Source organism: Aquarana catesbeiana, linkage group LG01 (genome assembly GCF_042186555.1).
Source record: "Aquarana catesbeiana isolate 2022-GZ linkage group LG01, ASM4218655v1, whole genome shotgun sequence".
In the NCBI taxonomy this organism is placed as follows: Eukaryota; Metazoa; Chordata; class Amphibia; order Anura; family Ranidae; genus Aquarana; species Aquarana catesbeiana.
Genome location: NC_133324.1, coordinates 505,085,170 through 505,109,314, shown reverse-complemented (window position 1 = coordinate 505,109,314; position 24,145 = coordinate 505,085,170). Strand labels below are relative to the sequence as shown.

Below are 24,145 nucleotides of genomic sequence, written 5' to 3'. Positions count from 1 at the left end.
AAGTTATAGCCTCTACAAACTATGAGATATATTTATGGAATTTTAAAAAAACCAACATTTTTTCACTAGTAATGGCGGCGATTTTTAGCGGGACTGCGACATTGCTGCTCTGTCTGCACTCCAAGCCTCGTTTTGGGATCCTCCACCGCATGGACATCTTTACCATCAGCGGAGACCAGTGAGGACCCTATGCTCTGCAGCATCACGAGCGGGGGCTTCTGACTGTTCACTGCCCTCACCCTTCGGGATATCTTTTACACAGATGTGCCTGTTATACTCCAGTTAAATGTGGGTTGCCATTTCGATGTTTTTAATAAAATAGATTTTACTTATACACTTAGAGGCGCCTCTTCCATTGTTTACTTTCAGCTGTGCTGGAGTTTTGGTTCTTTCCCACCTTGGTGGCAGCCCTTAGTGTACGGACTATTATTTATCTTCATGATATATAGACTTTTAAGGGACCTTTTATATATACCCCTTTGGGTATTGGAGAAACAATAGTGTTTGCGCCTGTTTTCTTGTGAAGGTTATACTGCATCAGCAAGGTCTCTCCAAGGAAAAGATTTCAATACAGACTGAGGTTTCAAGATGTGCTGTTCATGCTCTTTTGAAGAAGCACAAAGAAACAGGCCATGTTAAGGACTGAAAACGCATTGGTTGGCCAAGGAAACTTAATACTGCAGACGAAAGAGATATTATTCTGACTCCGATTGTTGTGAAGCGATTTATCCCTTGTGAGACCTCTATGCCTGGCCTGTATAAGATATAATCACTGAGGACAATCCTCATCAGATAGTTTGAGCTCGCCAAATACCAATTCCATCCACAAAGGTGCTTTTATTCTGAACATCAGGTTACAGCAGATGACAGGATACAAACAGATGAATAGGTTGTAGTATTTATGCGATCAATAGATGATATTGTCTGTAGCTTACTATGCAGAATACATGTGCCCTGCTACATGTGACTTGTTAGCTGCATCCATGACACAGGAAGTACAATCACAGGAAGAAGGGTGGAGCATTACATACAAAGGAAGTGTGTCATAACATCAGGGAAAAAGAACATGGTAAAACAAGTGCATTACCACAAAAGGTTCACTAGATGGCAGCATATGAACTAAATATAAAACGTTCATAGAAAATGGTCAAGGAACAATCTACAGTGGGGATGGAGAGTATTCAGACCCCCTTAAATTTTTCACTCTTTGTTATATTGCAGCCAAATCATTTAAGTTCATTTTTTTTCCTCATTATTGTACACACAGCACCCTATATTGACAGAAACACACAGAATTGTTGACATTTTTGCAGATTTATTAAAAAAAGAAAAACTGAAATATCACATGGTCCTAAGTATTCAGATCCTTTGCTCAGTATTTAGTAGAAGCACCCCTTTGATCTAATACAGCCATGAGTCTTTTAGGGAAAAATGCAACAAGTTTGTCACACCTGGATTTGGGGATCCTCTGCCATTCCTCCTTGCAGATCTTCTCCAGTTCTGTCAGGTTGGATGGTAAACGTTGGTGGACAGCCATTTTTAGGTTTCTCCAGGGATGTTCAATTGGGTTTAAGTCAGGGCTCTGGCTGGGCCATTCAAGAACAGTCACGAAGTTGTTGTGAAGCCACTCCTTCGTTATTTTAGCTGTGTGCTTAGGGTCATTGCCTTGTTGGAAGGTAAACCTTCGGCCCAGTCTGAGGTCCTGAGTACTCTGGAGAAGGTTTTCGTCCAGGATATCCCTGTACTTGGCCGCATTCATCTTTCCCTCAATTGCAACCAGTCGTCCTGTCCCTGCAGCTGAAAAACACCCCCACAGCATGATGCTGCCACCACCATGTTTCACTGTTGGGACTGTATTGGACAGATGATGAGCAGTGCCTGGTTTTCTCCACACACACCGCTTAGAATTAAGGCCAAAAAGTTCTATCTTGGTCTCATCAGACCAGAGAATCTTATTTCTCACCATCTTGGAGTCCTTCAGGTGTTTTATAGCAAACTTCATGCGGGCTGTCATGTGTCTTGCACTGAGGAGAGGCTTCTGTCGGGCCACTCTGCCATAAAGCCCCGACTGGTGGAGGGCTGCAGTGATGGTTGACTTTCTACAACTTTCTCCCATCTCCCGACTGCATTTCTGGAGCTCAGCTACAGTGATCTTTGGGTTATTCTTTACCTCTCTCACCAAGGCTGTTCTCCCCCGATAGCTCAGTTTGGCCGGACGGCCAGCTCTAGGAAGGGTTCTGGTTGTCCCAAACGTCTTCCATTTAAGGATTATGGAGGCCACTGTGCTCTTAGGAACCTTAAGTGCAGCAGAAATGTTTTTGTAATCTTGGCCAGATCTGTGCCTTGCCACAATTCTGTCTCTGAGCTATTCCGGCAGTTCCTTTGACCTCATGATTCTCATTTGCTCTGATATGCACTGTGAGCTGTAAGGTCTTATATAGACAGGTGTGTGGCTTTCCTAATCAAGTCCAATCAGTATAATCAAACACAGCTGGACTCAAATGAAAGTGTAGAACCATCTCAAGGATGATCAGAAGAAATGGACAGCACCTGAGTTAAATATATGAGTGTCACAGCAAAGGGTCTGAATACTTAGGACCATGTGATATTTCAGTTTTTCTTTTTTAACAAATCTGCAAAAATGTCAACAATTCTGTGTTTTTCTGTCAATATGGGGTGCTGTGTGTACATTAATGAGGAAAAAAATGAACTTAAATGATTTTAGAAAATGGCTGCAATATAACAAAGAGTGAAACATTTAAGGGGGTCTGAATACTTTCCGTCCCCACTGTATATAAATTCTATGCCCTGTTGGGGCGGCACAGACATCATGCTTACTTCCCTTCAACATGGGAAGATGTCCAGCAGTGCTATCAGCACAGATCTGGCAGGAACCATTGGGACTCAGGTACACACATCTATTGTCCAGAAAAGTCTGGCCTGAAATGGTCTTCATGGATAAATTGTAGCCAAAAAGACATACCTCCAAAAGGGAAGGCTAAGCGACTGAACTACTGTATGCATGAAAACATAGGAACTGGGGTGCAGAAAAATGGCAGCAGGTACTCTGAACTGATGAGTCAAAATTTGAAATATTTGGCTGTTGCAGGAGGCAGTTTGTACAATGAGTGCATACTTGCCAATAGTCACGAATTTGCCAGGACAATCCCGGAAATCCGACCTATGTCCCCATTTTTTATTGTCCCAGCATTTGTCCCGAAAATAGTTTTTTGTCCCGCCCCCAGGCCACTCTGTCACCCCCCGTCATGACACACACAGTGTGTCATGACGCTATGTATATCGGTGGATCCTCTCGGCACATGCACGCTGTAGGGAGACAGGCAGCGAGCCTCTATGTTTCTCCAGCAAGGAATGAGTGGGCAGGGCCATAGGCGTCACTGCTGCTCTGATTCCGCCCTAAGCCATGCTGCCTGCATGTTGGGGACGCCGTGGGGCAAGAAGTTTCTGGGAGCGGTAGAAGGCAGTATTTACAGCCTGCGGATTAAACTCGGCTGGCCAGCAGGACCAGGTATGTGCTGGCTTCTCCCTATAGACTGTCCCTAAACCCTGACCTAGCTGTGACTCTATAAATAGAGAGCAAGGGTCACAGTGGCACACATGCAAACAACCTGCTGACCTCCGTACACCGCCCTGCAACCTGCTGACCACCGTACACCGCCCTGCAACCTGCTGACCTCCGTACACCGCCTTGCAACCTGCTGACCACCGTACACCACCCTGCAACCTGCTGACCCCCGTACACCACCTTGAAACCTGCTGACCACCGTACACCAACCTGCAACCTGCTGACCTCCGTACACCGCCCTGCAACCTGCTGAAGCTGTACACCGCCCTGCAACCTGCTGACCTCCGTACACTACCCTGCAACCTGCTGACCAGCGTACACTGCCCTGCAACCTGCTGACCTCCGTACACTACCCTGCAACCTGCTGACCAGCGTACACTGCCCTGCAACCTGCTGACCACGTACACAGCCCTGCAACCTGCTGACCACGTACACAGCCCTGCAACCTGCTGACCTCCGTACACCGCCCTGCAACCTGCTGACCTCTGTACACCACCCTGCAACCTGCTAACCTCCGTACACCGCCCTGCAACCTGCTGACCTCCATACACCGCCCTGCAACCTGCTGACCTCCGTACACCGCCCTGCAACCTGCTGACCACCGTACACCGCCCCGCAACCTGCTGACCTCCGTACACCGCCCTGCAACCTGCTGACCTCCGTACACCGCCCTGCAACCTGCTGACCACTGTACACCGCCCTGCAACCTGCTGACCACTGTACACCGCCCTGCAACCTGCTGACCTCCGTACACCGCCCTGCAACATGCTGACCACCGTACACCGCCCTGCAACCTGCTGACCACCGTACACCGCCCTGCAACCTGCTGACCTCCGTACACTGCCCTGCAACCTGCTGAAGCCGTACACCGCCCTGCAACCTGCTGATCTCCGTACACCACCCTGCAACCTGCTGACCACCATACACTGCCTTGCAACCTGCTGACCACCGTACACTGCCTTGCAACTTGCTGACCACCGTACACCACCCTGCAACCTGCTGACCTCCGTACACCGCCCTGCAACCTGCTGACCTCCGTACACCGCCCTGCAACCTGCTGACCTCCGTACACCGCCCTGCAACCTGCTGACCTCCGTACACCGCCCTGCAACCTGCTGACCACCATACACTGCCCTGCAATCTGCTGACCTCCGTACACCGCCCTGCAACATGCTGACCTCCGTACACTGCCCTGCAACATGCTGACCTCCGTACACCGCCCTGCAACCTGCTGACCTCCGTACACCACCCTGCAACATGCTGACCACCGTACACCACCCTGCCTCATCCCGATCGGAGCTCGTCCCGATTAATTTTCCGGGATGGCTCCGCTGCTGGGGACACCAGATGTAAAGTAGGGCTCCGCTGCTGGGCACACCAGATGTAAGAAGGGGTTCCGCTGCCAGGGACACAGATCTGTAAGGAGGGCCTCTGCTTCTGGGGGCACCTGATGTAAGGACAGACTCTGCTTGGGGCACCTGATGTAAGGACGGACTCTGCTAGGGACACCTGATGGCATCTGGTGGCATGCGACATGGCAGGTGACACGCTCAGGGGTACCACTGATTCTGGATTATGGTGAGTTGAATGATTTCATTCTATATTACAATGTAATAATAGTAATAATGTGCTTCAATCATCCTGACACCACAACAACCATGGTGCTGGGATGATTGAAGCACTAACACCAGGTGTTTAGAGTATCTTTATCTGCTGATTTGTTAAACTCTGGAATATACATTTCTATTGTGGTGTAGGATCTGGGCCTGCTGTCCCTCCATCCCTCTTTCCTTCCTTCTCTCTCCTTCCCTCCTTCTTTCCTTCTTTCTCTCTCCCTCCCTCCCTCTTTTCCCCTTTCTTTCTCCATCTCTCTTTCATCTCAGACTGTAACCACACCCCCATTTGAACCACGCCCACATAAGCCATGCCCACATTTCACGTTAACCACGCCCACTTTCCGGCGTGGCGTTGCATTTTTCTTTTCTCACTATGTCACTCCTACAAACACACACCCCGCCCTAATTTGAATAAAACTCCGCCTACAGCCAAAAAAGTGTCCCTAAAATGTTTTTTACAATGTTGGCAACTATGTGAGTGTCTGCAGGCAACAGTGAAGCATGGCGGAGGTTCCTTACAAGTTTGGGGCTTAATTTCTAAAATGGGGTTGGAGATTTGGTTAGGATCAATGATGTCATCAGGAAGGCATGTGATTGGCCACATATTTATTCTGCATGAGGCAGCCTGTCGTATAACTGCTGCACCTTCTACAGAGGTATAAAAGACTGCTGATCTCATCCTGTAGTGCCGTAGACAACACCAGTACCAGGATTTGTGAGCTGCCCACCTTTCTGTTTACCTAGTTGTATAGAGACACCTGTTTAACTACATCAATCAAGTAATGCTTGCTTTGCTACCTCCCTAGTTCTGTCTGCAGACCTAGCTCTGTCATTCTTCCTTACCCTTCACCTTTAACGGGTCCCAAAGTGCTAGCAGAAGATACTATTCCCAGCCCTTTGGATTGACTCTATTCTGTATCAACAATTACTTATCGCTTACTTTTCTAGACAAACATCCATAAAAGGGCATTCATGTGGTCCCATATTGCATTGCATCAGTGGTCACAAGGCAGTTGGTGGTTTTCTTAAGCCTCTCCCCCACAACCAGTGTTGCACTCTCAACCAGCCCCATTGATGCACAGTAGGTATTCAGTATGTGGACATTAAAGTGGAGTTCCACCCATTTAAAAGTCAGCAGCTACAAAAAGTGTAACTGCTGACTTTTAATAATCAGACACTCACCTGTCCCATGATCCAGCGATGCCGGCTCACTAAGACCCGCTCCTCTCCCCCTCCTCTCCGAGGTGCCGACATTCTAACTGTGCGCTGTGAATGTTTGGGAAACCTTCTAGAACCTGTGAGGTGTCACAGAAGATTGCAGGGTGGGAGGGGGGAGAGGTGAACTTCCTTCTGGCGCCGCAGACCCCAGGGAGGAAGTGAGAGCTGAGTGCCCATAAAAACTGGGTATGACAGACCTAGCCAGGACAGAGGCTTTTGGAGAGGACTGAATGTGAGCCTCTTGCCTACAGATTATGGGCCCTGGCATTTGGAGTACCCTTGAGGTGTTGTTACTTTGGCTTCGGGTCCTTGTCCCCCAGGACACACAGACTCTGGGGACCCTGTATTTGCCATATTAGCAATAGTCATACTATTGGGACACATACTGTGAGGAGATGCTAATATTAACTCCACTCACCTGTCTGATGTCTGCTATAATGTGCTTAATGTAAATGAGTCTAGTCTGGCTTACCACAGTTTCTAAGGGTATTGTACACATTGTTGTTTGTTCTAATTAACCCTGTGTTGATGTTTATGGTAATGTATATTGAATAGTCAATGAGCTAGGAGACGTAGTCACCTAGTCTGGGTAAATGATTTAGTAAACTAACTCATGTTAATTAGGTTACAGTTGTATTGTTAGAGTAATATGAGCAGGAGGGGGGAACCTCCTCCAATGGTATATAAAGACTTGTAATTTTGATTCTAAATAAACAGCCCATGTTAGCATCTAAGCAAGTCTCGCCTTGTTTTGTGCTTGGGAGCAGCTGGAATATCTGATATCTGTATCCAGACTGGGAGGAAGTATACTGACGGAAACACTCAATGGGAGTGGGGAACTGGGTATCCGCTCCCCCCCAAAAAATGACATGCCAAATGTGGCATGTGGCATGTGAGGGGGTCACTATCACTTAAAGCGGAAGTTCCATTTTTGGGTGGAACTCCGCTTTAAGCATTGACATTCACCATGTATTGTTAATGATACATTGCTGTATTCAATACAACTGTGTTTTTTTTAAATATTATGTCCATTGCCCTTCTTTTACTCTATGGTGGGTAATACTGGTAACCGGATTGGTGAACATATTTGGTCTAACAATGTCTGAATCTGGAGTGTCAGAATGGTTGAGGAGTTTGCAAGGTGAGGGCAGCACCAGAGGACAAGCATCATCCAGAGACTCCTATAGGGGTGGCGCTACATTTGGACCCCCCATTTTCTACCTTCTCTGCTTATCATCAATCACCACAGTCTCCCCTCCTTTCTTATGCCCTGTACACACGATAGGATTTTCCGATGGAAAATGTGTGATAGGACCTTGTTGTCGGAAATTCCGACCGTGTGTAGGCTCCATCACACATTTTCCATAGGAATTTCCGACACACAAAGTTCGAGAGTTTGCTATAAAATTTTCCAAAACAAAATCCGTTGTCTGCAAGACAAGTTTGAGCCAACATCCGTCGGAAAAAATCCATGGATTTTGTTGTCGGAATGTCTGATCAATGTCCGACTGTGTGTACAGGACATAAGTCTTCACAGTCCCCCCCCCATTTTTAGGCTTCACAAACCCCCCATCCTCAGTCTTCTCAGACCCCCTCCAGATCATCTGCTCAGTTCTCCTCATCCTCAGGCTTCACAGCCCCCTATCTTCAGGCTTCACAGTCCCTCCCATCCTTAGTCTTCACAGTTCCCCCATCCTCAGGCTTTACAGCTCCCATCCTCAGTCTTCTCAGCCCCCTTCAGCTCATCTGCATAGCCCCCCCCCATCTTCAGGCATTATACCCCCCACCCATTATTAGATATTACTGCCCCCATCCTCAGGCTTTACTTTCCCTTTTATCCTCAGGCTACCCACATCCCATCCTCAGGCTTCACTGTCCCCCCATCCTCAGGCTTCACTGCCCCCCCATCCTCAGCCCTCAGTCTCCCCCCACCATCCTCAGGCTTCACAGTCCCCATTGATTGGGTAAATGGAATAGCCATTACATTTATCAAACATTTATTTATGATTATCAAAACATGTATTTCTGATTAAGCAGATATATTTGATGCAAATTGTTAGTCATATTGTGTAACAGTTATTGTGTTCAAATACTATTTACACCTTCATTTGCAAGATTTCCATCTCGGCCTTTTGAAGACCTGTTCAGCCAGGAAGTCTTGGAAGTGATATGTCTATGTCACTAAGTATTTGCATTTCAATCAATATTTCACTTCAAAGACCCTTTAGCTAGCTAGGTTCCACGGTGCCACCACCTTCAGAATGTATAAATTGTATTATCTGTACTAGTCAGACAGAGCTTCTTTTGAAATGAACATGTACTGTGATTGTGCTGTGTATATATATATACACTGTATCCAGTTTAGCTAGATCTCACTGCAGACCGTTCCTGGTGTACTGTTTCTAATATACTTCAGGCAGGCAGTTGATTCAGTTAGCAGTTAGCTGCAGTGTATATATATACATCCCAGCTTAGTGTATATATATATATATATATATATATATATATATATATATATATATATGTATATATATATACTGTATCCTGTGTAGCTAGATCTGACTGCAGGCCATTCCTGGTGTACGTGTTCAAATACACTTTCAGGGGCAGGCAGGCCAGGCAGGTTATTCAGTGGAGGGGATGATAAGGGACTATATTCAAGATTTTAATAATGAGAACAGTATCATTAGCAGTAATCAGCATGGATTCATGAAGAATCGTTCTTGCCAAACCTTCTACTAACCTTCTATGAGGAGGTGAGTTGCCATTTAGATAAAGGAAGGCCCGTAGACGTGGTGCATCTGGATTTTGCAAAAGCATTTGACACAGTTCCCCATAAACGTTTACTGTACAAAATAAGGTCAGTTGGCATGTTGAGTACATGGATTGAAAACTGGCTACAAGGGCAAGTTCAGAGGGTGGTGATAAATGGGGAGTACTCGGAATGGTCAGGGGTGGGTAGTGGGGTCCCCCAGGGTTCTGTGCTGGGACCAATCCTATTTAATTTGTTCATAAACGACCTGGAGGATGGGATAAACAGTTTAATCTCTGTATTTGCAGACGATACTAAGCTAAGCAGGGCAATAACTTCTCCGCAGGATGTGGAAATCTTGCAAAAAGATCTGAACAAATTAATGGGGTGGGCAACTACATGGCAGATGAGGTTCAATGTAGAAAAATGTAAAATAATGCATTTGCCTGGCAAAAATATGAATGCAATCTATACACTGGGGGGAGAACCTCTGGGGGAATCTAGGATGGAAAAGGACCTGGGGGTCCTAGTAGATGATAGGCTCAGCAATGGCATGCAATGCCAAGCTGCTGCTAACACAGCAAACAGAATATAGGCATGCATTAAAAAGGGGAGCAACTCCAGAGATAAAACGATAATTCTCCCACTCTACAAGACTCTGGTCCGGCCGCACCTAGAGTATGCTGTCCAGTTCTGGGCACCAGTCCTCAGGAAGGATGTACTGGAAATGGAACGAGTACAAAGAAGGGCAACAAAGCTAATAAAGGGTCTGGAGGATCTTAGTTATGAGGAAAGGTTGCGAGCACTGAACTTATTCTCTCTGGAGAAGAGACGCTTGAGAGGGGATATGATTTCAATATACAAATACCGTACTGGTGACCCTACAATAGAAATAAAACTTTTCCACAGAAGAGAGTTTAACAAGACTCGTGGCCACTCATTAAAATTAGAAGAAAAGAGGTTTAACCTTAAACTACGTAGAGGGTTCTTTACTGTAAGAGTGGCAAGGATGTGGAATTCCCTTCCACAGGCGGTGGTCTCAGCGGGGAGCATCGATAGTTTCAAGAAGCTATTAGATAAGCACCTAAATGAACGCAACATACAGGGATATACAATGTAATACTGACACATAGTCACACATAGGTTGGACTTGATGGACTTGTGTCTTTTTTCAACCTCGCCTACTATGTGATCTGCAGTGCATAAAATATATATACAGTCTCCAACATATATATATCCACTGCATTCTAGTCTAGCCAAACCTATATCTGACTGCAGGCCATTGCTGGTGTACGTTTTCAAATACTTTCAGGCAGGCAGGCAGGCAGGCAAGTGATTCAGTGATCTGCAGTGCATTAAATATATATAAAGTCTCCAACATATATATATACTCACGGCATTCCAGTCTAGCCAAGCCTATATGTGACTGCAGGCCATTGCTGGTGTACGTTTTCAAATACACTTTCAGGCAGGCAAGTAATTCAGTGATCTGCAGTGCATTAAATATATATACAGTCTCCAACATATATATATCCACTGCTTTCCAGTCTAGCCAAGCCTATATCTGACTGCAAGTCATTGCTGGTGTACGTTTTCAAATACACTTTCAGGCAGGCAGGCAGGTTATTCAGTGATCTGCAGTGCATAAAATATATATACATTCTCCAACATATATATATCCACTGCATTCTAGTCTAACCAAGCCTATAACTGACTGCAGGTCATTGCTGGTGTACGTTTTCCAATACACTTTCAGGCAGGCAAGCAGGCAAGTGATTCAGTGATCTGCAGTGCATTAAATATATATACAGTCTCCAACATATATATATCCACTGCATTCCAGTTTAGCCAAGCCTATATCTGACTGCAGGCCATTGCTGGTGTACATTTTCAAATACACTTTCAGGCAGGCAGGCAAGTGATTCCGTGATCTGCAGTGCATTAAATATATATACAGTCTCCAACATATATATATATATCCACTGCATTCTAGTCTAGCCAAGCCTATATCTGACTGCAAGCCATTGCTGGTCTACGTTTTTAAATACACTTTCAGGCAGGCAGGCAAGTGATTCAGTGATCTGCAGTGCATTTAATATATATACAGTCTCCAACATATATATATCCACTGCATTCCAGTCTAGCCAAGCCTATATCTGACTGCAGGCCATTGCTGGTGTACATTTTCAAATACACTTTCAGGCAGGCAGGCAAGTGATTCTGTGATCTGCAGTGCATTAAATATATATACAGTCTCCAACATATATATATATATCCACTGCATTCTAGTCTAGCCAAGCCTATATCTGACTGCAAGCCATTGCTGGTCTACGTTTTCAAATACACTTTCAGGCAGGCAGGCAAGTGATTCAGTTATCTGCAGTGCATTTAATATATATACAGTCTCCAACATATATATATCCACTGCATTCCAGTCTAGCCAAGCCTATATCTGACTGCAGGCAATTGCTGGTGTACGTTTTTAAATACACTTTCAGGCAGGCAAGTGATTCAGTGATCTGCAGTGCATTAAATATATATACTGTCTCCTACATATGTATCCACTGCATTCTAGTCTTGCCAAGCCTATACCTGACTATAGGCCATACCTGGTGTACATATTCAGGCAGGCAGGCCAGGCAGGTGATTCAGTGATCTGCAGTGCATAAAGATATATATACAGTCTCCTACATATATACCCACTGCATTCTAGTCTAGCCAAGCCCATACCTGACTACAGGCCATTCCTGATGTACGATTTCAACTACACTTTCAGGCAGGCAGGTGATTCAGTGATCTGCAGTGCATAAAGAAATATATACAGTCTTCTACATATATATCCACTGCATTCTAGTCTAGCCAAGCCTATATCTGACTACGGAATGTAAAAAGAAAGTGCAGCGCTAGAGATTAAATAAAAATTGACATTGATTCATGACATACAATGTAAATATATATAAATATATATCCCAAAATTGTACATAGGTAAGGTTAATAGAAATACAAGATTGGCATGATTTGCAGATGTTCTTAAGTGACACACTTGTTGGAAATAAAGTCCCAAGGATATCCACTTAAAGTGTATATATCTAAAGCAAAATGGTGTGGAAAAATAGGTCCATGAAACATCCGCTGAGGTATGTGTATCTCTAACACCAAGATGTGGAAAAGTAGTATAGTGTTGATAGGAGGTCCACCACCATATAAAAGTGGGGGGCTTACCAGAACGATTGGACACAGATGGGTATACACCCACTGTGTCAGATAGGCATATATGGATGAAGATCCCAGAAGATGTAATGAAGGTGACCAGAATACTTGTAGATGGTATATATGACCAGGGCGAATCCAATCAGATATCCAAATCATATACGGAAAAAATATGAAGGCACATAGCGTAATACTGTATAAAAGAGCTTTAAAGCCTATTTATTAAGGTAAAACACGCACATTTGAGAAGATAAAAAACAGCGCTGAATGTAGATAAAATATGGCAGTGTCAGTGGTGTCAGCAAGCGGTCCCGACGCGTTTCGTCCTACCGGACATCATCTGGGGTGCCTCGCCACTCTGTACACTGCCCCTTATATATAGTGGATGACCCCCTTGTTACAATGTGGCTCCAATCCATCATACTGTTGATCGGACACTACTTTCGGGTAGATGGAAGATGGCGCACGCCTCTCTCAGGCCGGTATGGTGGAACGCAAGTGTGCACGTCGCTATGGCAATGCGTCGCACTCGCTTTGACCCCATACCTCCTGAGCTGTCACCGTGGAGAGGCCGTGCCGCGACAATCATAGACGTAATGACGTCACGGCGCCGCGTGTCGGGCCTCGTTCTGGAAGGGTGTTGGAACGCAGCGGAGGAGGAAGTAAAAGTGTTCCATATTATAGTATGTTACACATACATAGCGAAAAGTATCGTGATGAGAATAAGAATCTTATAATAGATACACTTTACATATATTAAAATAAAATAAATGTGGGCATAAATTCCACTATTAATAGTGAGTGGTAGAGTGATACACTTTACGTATATTAGAATAAAATAATATAAGCGTGAGCATAAATTTGTGGTATGGCCACATGATAAATTTGTGTATGCATAACTAGAAAAAGGGGGATAGATGCATAAAAGGACGAAATATAGAAAAAATAAAATAAAAAGTCGAAATATAGAAAAAATAAAAAGTAAGGAGCCACAGTCTCACAAGGGGGTCTACAATCATACAAATCAATCTATGTAATATATACCAGTATTAGTCTCAATCTACACAGAAATGAAATAACTGGAGTGATAGCTAATACAAAACTCAATCTAATCTATACCGTCTCTCGGCAAAGGAGAGAAATTATTAAATGATAAAGAAGGGGATGGGACAGTACTGGAAAGCATTATAATCTTAAGATTGATTAATAAAGGCATTAATGTCCCACTCAACATTGAGCCCCAATGGCTTATGGGACTGGATTTCGTATATCCAATATGTTTCTAATTGGGATACACCACGAGTGGAGGCCCCTCCTCGCCAAGGGGGATGTATCGGTCAATAATGAGAAATTGTGATCCGGAAGGGTCTCAGTTGTGATGCTGTCTGTAGTGTCTAGGGACAGTATGTTTGATATCACCCCCTAGGATTTTCGCTACATGTTCACCGACCCGAGTGGAAAATGCCCTAGTGGTGCGGCCCACATAGTGCTTTCCGCATGAGCAGGTGATAAGGTAGACTATATTTTTAGTTGCACAGGTGCAGAACATCTTGATTGGATATGTTTTATTGGTTACATTAGACCGAAATTCCAATGTTTTATGTCTACTACTAATGTTATAATGACACACAGTACATCTCTTGCATGGAAAGTATCCCACTAGTTCATGAAAAAAAGATTGGTGTTTAGGGGGGTCGATTATATTGGGGGCAACCCTACCTTGTAGTGACGGGGCCCCTTTGTAGATGACCTTAGGTCTTTCAGGTAAGATATCACCTAATATACAATCATTTCTCAATATCCCAAAGTGGCGTTCCACGATGGTTTTGATATCCCTGTGTTGAGTCGAAAAGGAAGTCAACTGGGAACATTTGTAGGTATCATTGAGGGAATGAGAAATTTTAGGGGTCAGTAGTGATCTCCTGTCTATTTGTGTGGCATATTGTATTTCTGATTTCAGAGTGGCTGCATTGTACCCCTTATCAGTGAATTTTTGTTTTAAAGATAAAGCCTGTATTTGGAATGCCTCAATGTTAGTACAATTCCTCCGCAGCCTTAAAAACTGGCTGCGGGGGACTGATTTAAGCCAAGACCTATGATGGCAACTATCAATAGGTATAAAACTATTGCGATCGGTTGGCTTGAAGTGAGTTGTGAAATAGAACTGACGAGAATTGATTTCTATGTCCAAGTCTAAAAAGTGCACTTTAACGGACTATATTCAAGAGTCAAAGAAATTCCTCTATCGTTGCTGTTAAGCGTGGAGAAGAACTCTTCGAGTCATTCGGGGGGCCCATCCCATAGGAGTAGGATGTCGTCTATGTATCTGGCCCAAAACACCAAACGGGGTCTGTGCTCAGAATAGACGACATCCTCCTCCCACTTGGCCATAAAAAGATTCGCGAGGCTGGGGCAAATTTGGCCCCCATTGCTACGCCTTTGTGCTGTAAATAAAATTTATTATCAAACCAAAAATAGTTGCGTGTTGTTGCAAACTCCAATAATTCGATAATATACTGTCTTTGGATGTCGGTAAGCGATAAGTCTCCCTGTAGAAAATATGTAACTGCTTCCAGGCCTAAACTATGTGGAATATACGTATATAGGGATGCTACGTCAGCAGTGGCAAGTAAATAATCTCCTTTCAAAGGAATACCTTCTAACTTTCTAATAGTATCTGTGGTATTTTTATATATGATGGAGTTTTTTTGACTAGTGGCTGTAAATAAAAATCCACATAGCGGCCGATACGTGATGTTAGTGAGTTTATACCACTTATTACAGGTCTCCCTGGTGGGTGCAGGGGGTCTTTATGAATTTTTGGTAGGTGGTAAATAATTGGAATTCTGGGCGCCGTGGGTATTAGATAGGTCTTCTCTTTTTTGTTAAGTATTTGTCTGTCAAACCCCTTCTTTACCAATGTGGTTAAATCTCATTTGTACCTATTTGTAGGGTTTGAAGGTAACTCTGCATAAGTATCGTGATCGCTCAGGATCCTTTGCATCCCTGAAACGTAATCAGACTTGTTCATTACAATAATTCCTCCACCCTTGTCTGCTGGACGGACGATCAGGTCTTTACGGTCGCATAAAGTTTTAAGACCTTTTTTATTATTCTTGGAGAAGTTCTGACACTTCTTGATAGGTAAATCGGCTAGGTCTTTAAGTACCAAATCTCTAAAGATATTGACTGCAGGTGCAGCTGGTACTGGGGGATTGAATAGGGAAGGGTTATACCTGACTACAGATCATTCCGGGTGTACGTTTTTAACAACACTTTCAGGCAGGCAGGTAATTCAGTGATCTGCAGTGCATAAAGATATATATGCAGTCTCCTACATATATATCCACTGCATTCTAGTCTAGCCAAGCCTATACCTGACTGCAGGCCAATCCTGGTGTAATTTTTTTAGTAAACTTTGCTAATCCAATTTTACAGCATGTCTGGAAGGCCACCAAGGAAAGCAGACACTCACAGGCCACTAAAAGAAGGCAAGCAGGCTCTGTGTCTACAGCCAATAGTGCTGGTCGTGAACACGGTGCATCCTCAGCACATGGCCGTGGGGCACGCTTGTCCTTTTTTTCCACAGCTGGCCATGTTGAGCCACAACATGCAGAAGAGTGGTAGAGTGGATCACAAAGTCGTCCTCATCCTCCTCATCCTCTGTCACCCAGGCTAAGACAAGTTTGGCTGCCAATGCAGCTGCCAAAGTGGCCTATTCTATCGGCTCAGTCACTCCTTCCCTAGCCCCACCATCATGTCCTGAGGAGTCCCCCGAACTGTTCGACCACAGTGTTGGGTACATGCTGCAGGAGGATGCGCAGCATTCTGAAGGCTCCAATGATGGTACCCAGGTTAAGGATGAAGGCAGTAACGTGAGCCCAGAGAGAGGGGGTGCCCAAGAAGGACAAGAATCTGGCAGTCATGTTCCCCCAGCTGCAGCATACTGCCAGGTTTGCTCCAGGGGCGAGGAGGGAGGGGATGATGAGGTCACTGACTCTAAGTGGGTGCCTGATAGAAGAGAGGAGGAGGAGGAGGCACATCTCCAATGAGGCAGGATGCCCTCCAGGGGCAAGCTTAGGGACAGCCAACCGACTACATCACACCGCAGAGTTCCGCATGTGCAGGGCACTGCTGACTTTGCATGTTTTATCAAAAGTTCTTTGGTGTGGGCCTTTTTTGAGACATGTGCAGCAGATCGCACGTTTGCTGTTTGCAACATATGTCTGAAGCGTATCAAGCATGGCTGAAACAGCAGCCGCTTGGGCACCACATGCTTGACCTGACATATGTCGATCTCCCATGCAGTCCGTTGGCAACAGTGCTTAAAAGACCCACACCAAAGAACAAGGCAGACCTCTCCTTGCTCCTCATCAGCTGGGATCTCCAATGCCACTATACCTTCAGTCCTCTCAGAGACCTGCACTGAGAGGAATGAAGGTGTAGAATTAGGCACTTGCAAGCAATCTTCTAGCAGTACACCTAAATCCGATTGTAGCAGGCAAATTTCCCTACCCTAAACTGTCGAAAAAAAATTGGTCCCAGCCATCCACATGCTCAGTGGCTGAATGCTAGTTTGGTTAAATTGCTAGCACTCCAACTGCTGCCTTTTCAGCTGGTAGACTCTGCCCCCTTTCGAGAATTTGTGGAATGTGCGGTACCTCAGTGGCAAGTTCCCAAACACCATTTTTTTTCTTGGAAAGCCATTCCAGCTCTCTACCAGCATGTGGAAGGCAATGTCTTGGCCTTGTTGGACAGGGTGGTCAGCGGTAAGATGCATACTACTGCTGACTCATGGTCCAGCAGGCATGGACAGGGACGTTACCTTTCTTTCACGGCGCACTGGGTAACCCTGCTGGCAGCTGGGAAGGATGCAGGACAGGGTGCAGTAATGTTGGAGCTTGTTCCACCACCATGTCTCCAAAATGCTGGTAGTGGTGATTCTGCCACACCTCTCTCCTCCACCCCCTCCTCTTCTTCTTCCTCTATGGCCTCTTCCTGTGCAGATTTGTCCTCAGAACCAGTGGTGCTCCGTAGGCGTTCTAGGGGCTACGCAAGCACTCAGGCAAAAAGATGCCATGCAGTGCTTGAGTTGGTCTGCTTAGGGGACAGGAGCCACACTGGGGCAGAGATTTTGGCAGCTCTGCAGGGGCAGGTTCAGAAGTGGTTGACGCCATGCCAGCTTCAGCCAGGAATGGTGGTTTGCGACAATGGCACCAACCTCCTCTCCGCCCTCCGACAGGGACACTTGGCCCATGTTCCCTGTTTGGCTCACGTCCTTAATTTGGTGGTGCAGCGGTTCTTGTGCAGGTACCCGGGCTTACAGGATCTCCTGAGGCAGGCCAGGAAAGTCTGTGGGCATTTCCGCCGGTCATATAATGTCAGTGCTCGGCTGGCTGACCTTCAAAAGGAATGCAACCTGCCCAAGAACCGCCTCATCTGTGACATGCCGACCAGGTGGAACTCAACGTTGGCAATGCTGCAACGGCTGCACATGCAGCAGAGGGCCATCAATGGCCATCATACCTGTGCGAGTATGGCACCAGGACAGGGTCAGGGGAGCTTGGCTTTTTTTCGCCACGCCAGTGGCTAATGATCAAGGATGCATGCACTGTCCTGTCACCATTTGAGGAGGCCACGAGGATGGTGAGCAGTGACAGTGCATGCATCAGTGATACTGTCCCTCTTGTCTTCCTGTTGGAGCACATGCTGCGTGGAATAATGGACAGGGCACTTGAGGCAGAACAGAGGGAGGAAGAGGAGGACTTCCTTACCTCTCAAGGCCCCCTTTATCCAGACAGTATTCCTGCAGGCCCGCCTATCACACAGGAAGAGAAGGAGGAGGATTGTGTCAGCATGGAGGTGGAGCCTGGCACTCAGCATCAGCAGCAGTCTTCAAGGGATCGTTTTCAGTCCCCAGAAACCCATGAACTTGTACGTGGCTAGGTGGAGGTGGCTGCGGATCATGTCGTCCTAAGTGACCCAGAGGACTCCGGACCGAATGGCTCAGCAAACCTACGCTGCATGGCCTCCCTGATCCTGCAAAGCCTGCGAAAGGACCCTCGAATTCGTGGTATCAAGGAGAGGGATCAGTACTGGCTGGCAACCCTTCTTGATCCACGTTACAAGGGTAAGGTTGCGGAACTTATCCAGCCTTCGCAGAGGGAGCAGAGGATGAAACATCTTTGGGAGGCCTTGCAGAAAGGTTTGTGCAATGCGTTTCCAGAGCCTGGGAGGTTGCAATTTCCTGGTCCTCCTGGACAACGTGTTGCTAAGGCTTTGGTCAGTCACAGAAGGAGCGGTGGAGAAGGTGGCCGTCTGACCAGCGTCTGATTTACATAGTACAGAAATACCTTGGGGCAAGATCAGACTTGGAGACCTTTCCAACCGAAAATCCACTGGGTTATACTGGGTCTTGAGGATGGATCACTGGTCAGAGCTTGCACAGTATGCAATTGAGCTACTGGCCTGTCCTGCATCCAGCGTTCTATCTGAACACACATTCAGTGCTGCTGGAGGCTTTGTAACCAATCACAGAGTACGCCTGTCCACAGACTCGGTTGATCGGCTCACCTTCATAAAAATGAATCAGTCTTGGATCACCAGCTACCAAGCACCTGATGCTGATGTAACCGGTTAATTTTTTTATGAATGTGAGATCCCTTGAAGACTTCCTATGCTGATGCTGAGTGACTATTCTGTTATGCTGGATGACTATTCTATTCCTCCTCAATGTTCATGTTGATAGCTTCTAAGAACATTTTTGGTTCAGGGCACCACCACAAGTGCCTAAAGCCCAATTTTTCTGCCCCTGTTTAACAGGGGCGTGTAATTACAATTTTTGCTGTAATATTTTGAAGCTGGGCTCGTTCCTGCGCTAAACTAGAGTATCTGTGATGGGTTGCAATGTTGTGGCACCACCACCACAGCTGCCTAAGGCCCAATTGTTCTGCCCCTGTTTAACGGGGCACATAATTACAATTTTTGCTGTAATATTTCGCAGCAGGGAACGTTCCTGCGCTCAACTAGAGTATCTGTGAGGGGTTGCAGTGTTGCACCAGTGCCTAAGGCCCAATTTTTCTGCCCCTGTTTAACAGGGGCACGTAATTACAATTTTTGATCTAATATTTCACGGCAAGGCTCGTTCCTGCGCACAACAACAGAATCTGTGAGGGGTTACAGTGTTGTGGCACCACCACCACTGCCTAAGACCCAATTTTTCTGCCCCTGTTTAACAGGGGCATGTAATTACAATGCTTGATGTAATATTTCACAGCAGGGCCCGTTCCAGCTCCCACCAAGAGTAACTGTGGGGCTTACAGTGTTGTAGCACCACCACCACGACCAAAGGCCCAATTTTTCTGCCCCTGTTTAACAGGGGAGCGTAATTACAATTTTTTCTGTAATATTTCGCAGCAGGGCACGTTCCTGCGCTCAACTAGAGTATCTTTGAGGGGTTGCAGTGTTGTGGCACTAGCACCAGTGCCTAAGGCCCAATTTTTCTGCCCCTGTTTAACAGGGGCACGCAATTACAATTTTTGATCTAATATTTCACAGCAGGGCTCGTTCCTGTGCATAACAACAACAGAATCTGTGTGGGGTTACAGTGTTGTGGCACCACCACCACTGCCTAAGACCCAATTTTTTTGCCCCTGTTTAACAGGGGCATGTAATTACAATTCTTGATATAATATTTCACAGCAGGGCCCATTCCAGCACCAACTAAGAGTAACTGTGTGGGCTTACAGTGTTCTGGTACCACCAACACCTAAGGTCCAAATTTCTGCAGAGTATATAGGGCAGGCCATATAGTATATACAGGCAGTCCCCTACTTTCAAACATCCGACTTACAAACGACTCCTACTTACAAACGGAGGGAGACAACAGGAAGTGAGAGGAAATCTACCCCTAGGAAGGGAAATTTTCTCCTGTAAGAGTTAATATGGGAAAAAGGTGTCTCCACTGAACCCCAAATTTTCAAAATCCAATTGTCATTGGGACAGAAAGTGAGGTGAAAGCTTCGAACAGGTGCACAGACAGGAAAACAAATGTTACAGGGGTGATGATAACCCTTCCCTATGTTATCCAAAAAGCTTAAAAATAGATTTTTTGGCTGTAGCTACACTTACAAAATGTACCTGTTCCAAATTACAAACAGATTCAACTTAAGAACAAACCTACAGTCCCTGTCTTGTTTGGACCGCCTGTATACTGCTGTTCAGAGTATATAGGGCCTGGGGGCCCCACGCCTTTTCTTTTTTTAATTTGGGTGCGGGGTTCCCCTTAATATCCATACAAGCCCCAAAGGGCCTGGTAATGGGTTGGGGGGTTACCCATGCCATTTTTCTCAATAATTTTCATCCATACTGCCAGGACCCGACATTAAATTACAGCAGCAAGCAGTTTTATAAGACTTTTATTCCTTTAGAAATGACATTTTGTGCAGGGACTGTTCTAAACACAGGAACCACGCACCACTTTACAGGCATACTATAGACACCCCCCAGGTATGATATTTAAAGGAATATTTCACTTTTATTTTTTCACTTTAAGCATCATTAATAACTGCTCCCGAAAAAACGGACGTTTTTAAAACTTTCTTTTGCACTGATACATGTCCCCTGGGGCAGGACCCGGGTCCCCAAACCCTTTTTAGGACAATAACTTGCATATTAGCTTTTAAAATTCACACTTTTGATTTCTCACATTCAAGTCCCATAGACTTTAACGGTGTTCGAATGTTGGCGTGAACTTTCGGTCTGTTCGCATGTTATGGATGCGAACCGGGGGGTGTTCGGCTCATCACTATTCCTGATCACTGCACTCTGTATACTGAGCTGTATATGAAATTCTCCTGATCACTGCACTTTATATTCAACACCGCATTTTATATAAACGACCTACCTGCCACGTTCCTTCAAAACCTGTGTGCAAGTGTACCTAGAAGTGTTGATGCTGTTTTGAAGGCAAAAGGTAGTCATACCAAATATTGATTTGATTTGGATTTCTCTTCTGTTCATTTACTTTCCATTTTAATTGATAAAAGTAAACTATTAACACTTCAATTTCTGAAAGCATTCTAAAGTATAACTAAAGGGAAAACTTTTTTTTTAGTTTTGGATAGAGTACAGAGGGATTAGAACACATATCAGTTTTTATTGCTGTCTGTGCCCCCGTTAAGGAGATTCACCCACTCTAATTGTCCTGTTTACCATTATCATTGAAAGTAAAAAAATAAAAGAAAATCTAAAATTTTGGGATGTCCCCAGAAAAGTAATAAAGGGCAAATCTTCTGATAGGGACACTAGTTCTGGTGCCTGGGGATACCCAAGGAATTCCCTTAATTTGCAGGGATTCCCTCTCACTTTCTGTTTGGCTGTCGGACAGGAAATGACGGTAAATCTTCCCAATGGGACACAGGTGGTGAAAATAATCTGACAGGGGTTATAACCTTCCCTTGCACTATCCAAAATGAAAAAATGAAAAAAAAAAAGTTTTGGCTATAGTTCTACTTTAATTTACGGCATTTTTTCACACCTGCCTAAAACTTTTGTACAGTACTATACATTGCCCAAAATCCTGCTAGCCATGATGTATACCTATATACAGTACCAACAGAGATTATGTAGGAGCATCTGTTGCCTATTGAACGTGGTAAACATTAACAAGCTGGCATAGCAAAATCACAAAGTCAGTTGGTCTTACTTTGCGTTATGTAATATACTAGTCACTGGAATGTACACCTTTTACCCACTTCTCTATTATATAATTACAACTTCATCAAATAAAGGGAATTTATCAGTAGACAGCTCACAGGTATGGTGTGCTTTGTAGACAAAGCTGTTTTTAATATGTAGGTAAACACAGCACTCTGAAGCTTAGACTTTTCTTTCTGAGTAACAAGATTTAATTTTACAAACCTCTGGACAATTGTGTAGATATTTGTGCAAACCTGAGACCTAACTTGTGAACCTTTGTTTTAATCTAAGACTAATTTTAGACCCTTGCCCTAACCTGAGACCAGCTGTGAACCCTTGTCCTAGGCTGAGATCAACTTTGAACCAATGTCCTAACCTGGACCCTTATCAAAGCCTAAGACCAAACCTTTACAACCTCCTTCAATAAAGTGTGCTAATTCTTAACAGCAGTAGCAACCAATTTGAACTAATTTTATACTTGTCTATCTTGAGCAGAGCAAAATCTTCATTGCTGGCTATAGTAGACTGCATTTAAAAGATTTCACCCTTTATTATAAAAGGGCAATGGACTCATGTCAAAGCTTACAACCAGCAAGAAAGTAAAGAGAAATGTTTACTGACACTCTAATTTTCAAACAATACAAAAGTTATATAGAGAAAACTCATCTCAAATAAAAAAGCATTTCATGCCAAGGGCTTCCTTATCGCCATCAGCAGCTTCCTAACTATCCTTGACTAGCTCTGCCTTAAACACGTTCCTAAAAAATGGCAGTGCTGCAATTTCTATACTCATAAGAGGTTCACTACAGCTCTGTGTGCAATCACAGACCTTAACATTTACAGACAAAAATCAACATGGCAAAAGCACGACTATTTCATGATTTTATCAGTTTTAGCCAATGACTGACATTGAACTCTGTAGTGATACTAGACTAAAAATGCTACAATTTTTTCAATCATTTTGTGTCAACAAGATCAATTAAAATATATTTATAATGTTGTATAAAAATAAACGTAATTACCTTATAAATGGTCTTGTACCAATTTCTTGCAGATATACAATAGCAGAAGCCGCAGAGTTCACTTGTTCTCCCAGTAGACGTGCATACAAATCATGTGGATGTAAGTAGACTTTTTGTAGAAATAATTACATCTCGGAAACAGTCTGAATTTGCAAACACGCTGATATTAAATGATAAACTGATGCATGATTCTTACATGTCTATTTCTTTCACTTACTGATATGTATTCTTGCTACCTTTGGTGTCTGTATCTTGATCTCTCTCTGCTCATATGTGTATCTGCATATCTTGATGAAAAGTGTGTTTCATGCATACTTCCTGTTAAAAAAAAATATCTCACCACATGTAGCTTCCTGTGTGAAAGAGCAAGCTGCTAACAAACTTGTATTTATGTAGGCATATAGAATCTGTGAAAATCCCCTTCTGTAGCATTAAAAATTCCATAATGCAAGAGATACAAACATGCACAATAAATCCAAATGTTTGACGTATACAATTAAAATGTATCTATAGACTTTTTTTTTTCAATTATGGATAGAGTTGGGAAGGGTTGAACCCTATGACAAGTATATATTGCTATGTGTCCCCATTGGTGAGCTTTGCCCCTCCATTTCTACTGATGGCCATTGTCACTGTGAAAGAAAGGGAGAGGAAATTTTAGAGCAAGGGGTAAGGGGAAATCTTTGGGAGATTTCTTTTAAATTGTGTCTCTGGGACAAAAAGTGAAGGTAAATTTCCTCAATGGTACACAGATAGCAAAGAAAATAAATAGTTGAGGTGTTGGTGTTGCTCTGTCCAAAACGAAAACCTTTTTTTTTTTTGGCTATACATTCACTTGAAGAAAAAAAGAGAATACGTTAAATACATTTTAGTTAGTATGCAATTTAACTATCTGTCTCTCTTCATTTGACCAATGTGACTGTGATTGCTTTAGCTTTATTAATTTCTCCAAGGTGGACCTGGCCTTTCCAAACTTTTATGTATATTACTTGGCATCCCATCTTCCATGAATGGCCTAAACCCACCTTAGCTAATGCCTCCA

General features: G+C 44.4%; 1 protein-coding gene across 2 annotated transcripts in view; it reads right to left on the bottom strand.

Moving 5' to 3' along the window:
• JAK3 (Janus kinase 3) overlaps positions 1 to 23,398 on the bottom strand; it is a 207,916-nt gene extending 184,518 nt beyond the window's left edge. The window contains exon 1 of one of the 2 annotated variants that reach the window (XM_073593259.1): positions 23,104 to 23,398. The gene's annotated coding sequence lies outside the window, so the exon portion shown is untranslated. The remainder of the gene's footprint in view (positions 1 to 23,103) is intronic. The other variant, XM_073593268.1, reaches the window with a different exon arrangement.
• Positions 23,399 to 24,145: the final 747 nt, after the last annotated feature.